Source organism: Dama dama, chromosome 19 (genome assembly GCF_033118175.1).
Source record: "Dama dama isolate Ldn47 chromosome 19, ASM3311817v1, whole genome shotgun sequence".
Taxonomy (NCBI): domain Eukaryota; kingdom Metazoa; phylum Chordata; class Mammalia; order Artiodactyla; family Cervidae; genus Dama; species Dama dama.
The window spans coordinates 82,365,385-82,371,673 of NC_083699.1; the positions used below are offsets into that span (position 1 = coordinate 82,365,385).

General features: G+C 49.8%; 1 long non-coding RNA gene across 1 annotated transcript; it reads right to left on the reverse strand.

Moving 5' to 3' along the window:
* Positions 1-2,825: 2,825 nt before the first annotated feature.
* On the reverse strand, positions 2,826-5,794 carry LOC133073808 (uncharacterized). Its single transcript, XR_009697050.1, has 3 exons — positions 5,716-5,794; positions 5,039-5,083; positions 2,826-2,914 (listed from the first exon to the last, which is right to left on the reverse strand). It is a non-coding gene; the product is annotated as an uncharacterized LOC133073808 (long non-coding RNA).
* Positions 5,795-6,289: the final 495 nt, after the last annotated feature.

Consider the following 6,289-nt stretch of genomic DNA (forward strand, 5'->3'; position numbering starts at 1 on the left):
CTCCAGTATTCTTGCCTGGAAAATCCCACGGATGGAGGAGCCTGGTAGACTACAGTCCATGGGGTCGCAAAGAGTCGGACACAACTGAGCGACTTCACTTCACAAGTTCCTGAGTGATGCTGCTGCTGCCGGTCCACAGACCACGCTTCAGAACCACTGCTTTATAGAGTAAAGTAAGCCTTGGCCTGAGCCCTTCAGTGAATATAGCAGGCTCATTGCAAAGTGGGCCCCTGCCACCCACGCTGGGGAAGCTTCTGGCTCCACTTGGGCTCAGCTCACAGCAGTGAGGCCTTTGACATTGGCTTGCACTGACTCTTGGCTCATTTTTCCAACTTATTCCTAGTCATTGTTGCTATGGCTAGAGAACAGAACATAGGCATTAGAACATAGGTCATTATTGGTGCTCAAAGTGGAGGTAAGTGGCAGGGATGCCCATCAGGGGGTGTTCTGCCTGCTCTCGGGTCAGACTCAAACTTTCCTTTTTTCCACCGCATTTTCTCTTTGCCCCATCTTTTGTGTTTTAAGAGCACACCAAGGCATACTTCTGCAGAGACCTAAAAATGTCATCTAGTAATTGTGTTCAGAATTCTCCCTCAGTTTCCTCTAACACCCTGAACTACATCCCCAGCACCCACTTCTGGGCTGAGAGTCAGAGGACTCTCCACGCAGGGCAGGTGACCCCGAAGAGGAATCAGAGTGCACATATTCCTGCTATAGGAACATAAGAAGAGCCTAATACTGAGGCCAGGGTCATCCGCAGGGCTGAGCCTCAGAGCTGCTAGGCTCCTTCCTCTTTGCCCTGCGTCTGCCCGAGGGGCTAAATAAACGAACTTCACCTTGGGCCCTTGCCAAGGGTCTGCCTGGTTCCCACAGCAGCGTGGGCCGATCACATCTGCCTAGGAAGGAGGGCAGGCATGCATGTGCTCATGAATGTATGAAGTCGCTGAGGCAGGCCAGGGGTTGACCCAGATCTGACTCAGTCACTCAAAACAGCCACACTTTACTAGAGCCTGTGGAACAGTGCCTGGATCCTTGCCTAGCACTCAAAAGATGCTCAATAAATATTTGTTGAGTGAATGAATGCGTTCACTCCAGGATAATCTGTTCATTCCAAGAAATCTGACGCGACCCTGGCTGCTCTCATCTAAACCAAGTTTTTCCTGTTTCTTTTAATCATTCCCTTTTTAAAGTTCTCAGATGGGGCATAAAACAAATCCTCTTACATCCTGCCAGGGAACATGGAACATGGAACCAACACACACATGAAAATCCCTGACCATGGGCTCCCTGTGCACTCAGCCAACCCAGCCATCCCTCCAGCGGCCACACCACAGAGGGAGCCCATGGCAGCCCCCCAGATGAACATAAAGCTGCCTCTCCTTCTCTGGAGATCTGCAGCTCCTGGAATCTGCCAGGGCAGGTGTCTCCTGGCAACTGTGCAGGTGTTCCTCCCCTTGTAGATTCCTCGTGCCATGCACCCCGCATTCTCAGGCCTCAGGAGATTTGGGGCCTCGGATGAGGACTAAGAACAAAGAAGGGTCAGGGATGTGAGCCAGGTACCTCTTATTGAAAGGCAGATGAAAGATGTTTTTAATGAATTGATTTGATCGCCAACTTGTAAAATAAGCCTGCTTTTTGGAGCTGAGAGTTGGGAAGATCTCGCCCAGTTCTGCTTCTTTCATGCCAGCTTCCCCTTATGGATCAAGCTGTCACCACACAGCCCTCCCCGTAAAGAGGTCACAGTGTTGCTGGGCAGACAAAGCCATCTTCATCAAATAGCCACACACACAATGTGACAACGTGGCAGAGGTTAAAGAAATCATTCTACGGCCTGTCACAGTATCATAAATGATTACCGGTGAGTTTGGTGTCACATTTTTCTAGTTTTGAATGAGTTAGGAAGAAATTTATAACCATTTACAAAAATGCTAAAGTTCATGTGGCTAAACGCATGCCAAGTGCCCCTCACCGAATGTGGTCCTTTCCTTGGGCAGTATGACTCCCAGTCCCTGGCCCAAGAAGACTCCCCATGTGTGGCTCTAGCAGATAACTACTGCCCCCGAGGCCAGCCGGGCAGACCTGGAGCATGGATGGGGCTGGACTGCACTGCCCCACTGGGCCATGTGGCCCAAAGTCAGAGCCCAGGTTTTCCTCTCTGGGCTCAGGTGCCTAAGTGGCTTGTTGGAGCAGAGCCCCTGGAACACAGCAAGCAGGAAGTCTGTTCACCACTCAGCCAAGCCCGGGGTCTGCCACCCTCCCATCCTGGCCCTTTGCCTCCACAAATAAAAGGCAGTGCCGCTCCACTCTCTCCCACTCCTTCTGTCAACATCCAATGCAGTTCATGACCTGGCATCTTCAGGGAACTCATGACGAAAAGAAATAGGAGTCAACCTGCCAACAATTTTAGCCCGGACTGATGTCGAGGGAAATGTGACTGCTGCCCCTCGATGCTGGGGAGGGGCAGGAACCCAGCCCTCCACCCCTCCCAGGGCGTGGACATCTCCCCAGAAACCCATGCAAGGTCATGGGACAGAGCTTGCTGCAGACATTGTCTTTTGGAGCAATCATCCCAAAGTATTTCACAAGTATATGAGTAAACACCAGCCTAAAGTGTGACTCTTCACAGGAAAAGTGAATAATTTATCTAAGTTTCAAATGCTGAATATTTTTTGATAAATGTTGATTCTATTTGTATATCTGCAATCCACAAGTATTATCAAGAAGGTTTGAAAGTGCTACTGAAGAAGAAGGATAGAGAAAACGTGTTTATTTCACTTACAGATACGTACAGCAGTTTTGTTAACCTGGACAATGTCCAGTTCTGAGCTCACGTGGGAATCAGTCACAGAGAAGATCTCCATGTCCGTTGTGTTTATGATGCTGAGCTGAGGGCTCTTGTCATGCTGCCTTCTTCCTTTGTAAAAATGTGTTCAGAAAAAAAGAAAAACACAGGATGTTTGGGTTGCGATAACAAAACACCATAGCCTGGTGGCTAATAAGCAACAGAAATTTACTTCTCATATTTCTGGAGTCTGGAAGTCCAAGATCAAAGCATTGGCAGATTCCTGGTTCATGGACAGTGTCTCCTCACTGTGTCCTCACAAGGGGAAGGAGGCTCTCTCGGGTCCTTCATATAAGGGCACTAATCCCATTCTTGAGGGCTCCACCTTCATGACTTCATTGCCTCCTAAAGGCCCCACCTCCAAATATCATCACTGTCAGGGTTAGGTGTCAATATATGAATTTGAGGGGCACAGCATTCAACCTACACATGCATGCATGCTAAGTCACTTCAGTCGTGTCTGACTCTGTGTGACCCTATGGACAGCAGCCCACCAGGCTCCTCTGTCCACAGGATTTTCTAGGCAAGAATAATGGAGTGGGTTGCCATTTCTTTCTTCAATTCAACCTATAGCAGTGCACAAAGAAGAGAAAGAAAAGCAAGAAAGATGATGGAAACATAAACCCAGAGCATTACATGTTTGGTGACCACTGCATAAACTGATGTGCTGGAGTGACCTCTGGGGGGTTGAGGATCTGGGCATCCATAAGATTGGCTAGAGGCTGTATGCACTTTCTAGAACCCCAGAGAGGGGCATTATGCCAGGAGAGGCCTCCACTTGCCCACACACATAGATCATTGACCAAGCTCAGTTCTGACTGCCAGTTACAAGCTGCTTGCAGAGTCTCTGACACTGGTTGGCACACACCATGGATGTAGGTGCCAGGTTAGGGTCCTCTGATGAAATGCCAAATGCCCAGCTCAATTTGAATTTCCAGCAAACAACAATTGTGTTTTTTTTTTAAAGCATAAGTATATCCTAAATATCTTATGGGATATACTTATACTAAGAAATTATTCATTGTTAACTGGACATTCACATTGAACTGTGTGCTCTTTATTTTTACTCATTAAATCTAGCAACTTGCTGCACTAGGTAGCTGAGGGCCTTTCTGGACCAAGTCAGGGTGCTGGGGACAGGCATCCACCTGGCCAGGCCTCCCCAGACACTCAGATCAGGCGTACCCCCGGTCAGGTGACAGCAGAGCTGCTCTTGAATGACTTCTGAGAGAATGGGCCCCTGAATCCATTCCACCAGTGTGGGGAGGGTCCCCATGCTACCATTTCACTTCTGACATATGTCAGTGGGGTGAAAATAAACAGTAGCAAATTTAATGTGAAGATTAAGGGTGACAAACTGATGCTAGAATCTAGATGCTTTATGTCAAATGTGTTATTCTTTCTTTCTTTTTTTTTGAGGTCACAGATGTCAAAAGTTTAATGGCAGCAGGACTTAACGGAAAGTTCTATTTATGAACTTTTTCTGTTAATTGGGGAAAGACTATCATTATTTTATTTGACATGGAGAACATACATACTCCAGCCTGAGGACTGTCAAGGACCCATCAGGACACTGCTTGTTAATAGATTCACAACCCAGATGGAGACCCTGGAGATGATAGGAGAGGAAGCCAGGAAAGCAAGCCTCAGGCAGAGCTGGGCTGGTTCACAAGGGCCAGAAGAGGGGCAACCGGCCTGCAGGCAAGCAGTGCTTTGGGAGAGGGGGGTGTTCCCTAAGGATGCACATGGCCACCTTGGGGCCAGATTTGTGTGGCATTGTTGTTGGGGGGGGGGGCACTCTGGAGAATGTAGAGCCCAGATGACTGTCCACCAGAGCCCAAGGCCCTGGGGGGCAGTAGGCAGGGGCAAGTCAGGCAGACCCAGTGATGCTGAAAGCTCAGCTTCTCTGTGTACCAGTGCTGAATTGAATCTTGGAGACAGAGTTTTGGGTGAAGCAGAAAAGAATAGCTTTCTTACTTTGTCAGGCAAAGGGGGCCTCAGCAAGCTAATGCCCTCAAAATCATCTGTCCCAACTTGGGAGACGATAATGAGAAGTTTCACAGTAATTGTTCAAAGAGGACATGGTCAGCTTGTGGACATTCTTCTGATGGGTTGGTGTGGAGGTGAGTGGGAGTCAGCATCATCAACTTTCTGGTTCCAACTGGTCTGGGATCTACATGTTTGTGGGCAGCTTACCATTGTTAACTGTTGACTTCTCCCACCCGGAGGGTGTTTCAGTATCTGCAAAATAGTTCAAATATATTGTGGTGTATCCACTGATGGGGAAACAGGACCTTGCCCCAAGGCTGCTCGTAACTGTTTCTCGCTGGTCTCACATACCCTCCCTTCCCTAATTCATAACTGCTTGAAATCTGCCCATTGGAACCCAGGAAGGTCCTGGAGGCTGAATGAAGGCTGCTTCCTATAATCAAAGAAATAATGGGCACAGAAAGACTTTGTGCCCAGGAGCCCCACAGGACTCTGCTTCGCATCATAAATGGAAGGTGGCATGGGAGCTGGGGGTTGGCAACCCAGAGAGAAGTCCAAGTTTGCTCTTGGCCTGCCACACAGAAGGGACCCTCTTGAGAGTGGGGGGGAGTCTGTCTGAAGGGTTGGAGACTAGAGCTGAGAAGACCAGGTTTATTATCCTGGCAGAAGGGGACCTCAGAGCCTGTTGGGTGAGTGTGACCCAAGGGGGAGTGACTGGGGCCTGCCTGGCACATGATCGGCAGGAGGGGACAGTGAGAATGGTGACAAAGCGACCACAGACAGCAGTCCCTGCATGGCCGGAGGGAACTGGGTGAAAGGAGTCGCACACACTGTCTGATTTAGACCATTGGGACATGGATCAGGGGTTTAGCTCCTGCCTTTACCTGCTGTTGGCCAATCAGCCAGGTGTCTTCCACCATGGCCTGACAGCCAGGTCTGGTCCCAGTTCTGGCACCGTCTCTGTGTTCTTGGGAGAAACCATGTCTCCTCTCAGGAGCTACTGTCACAGCAATACAGGAGACCCCCTTCATCTGCTCTAGGAAGTCACAGCTTCGTGTCGGGTCAGCCAGGCTGGCCCAGTACAGCCATTGGTGTGGGCCAAGCATGTGGCCTCCACGCGGGATGGCCAGCCTCGGCACCTGAGCCAGGCACCCATCACCACAGCTGTCCCACCATCCTGCCCCGGTGTTTCATCAATGGAGTCTGAAAGTGAAAACAACGGGGAGAAAAGTGAAACTCCTGAAGGGGAGGGCAAGGCAGCAGCAGGCCAAGTAGCAGAGGCAAAGGTCACTTCGTGTCCCTTGAAATGAGACCCAGAGAAGCCTTTGTGACTTCCGCATTCCTGTCTTCCATCGCAGTTCCTGCGTGGCCCTGGTTCCTGGCACACACAGCCCTGTAGAGGCTGTCATCATAGCCCTGTCAGCCAGGTGGCTGTTCCACCCAGCCCTGCGCTGACAA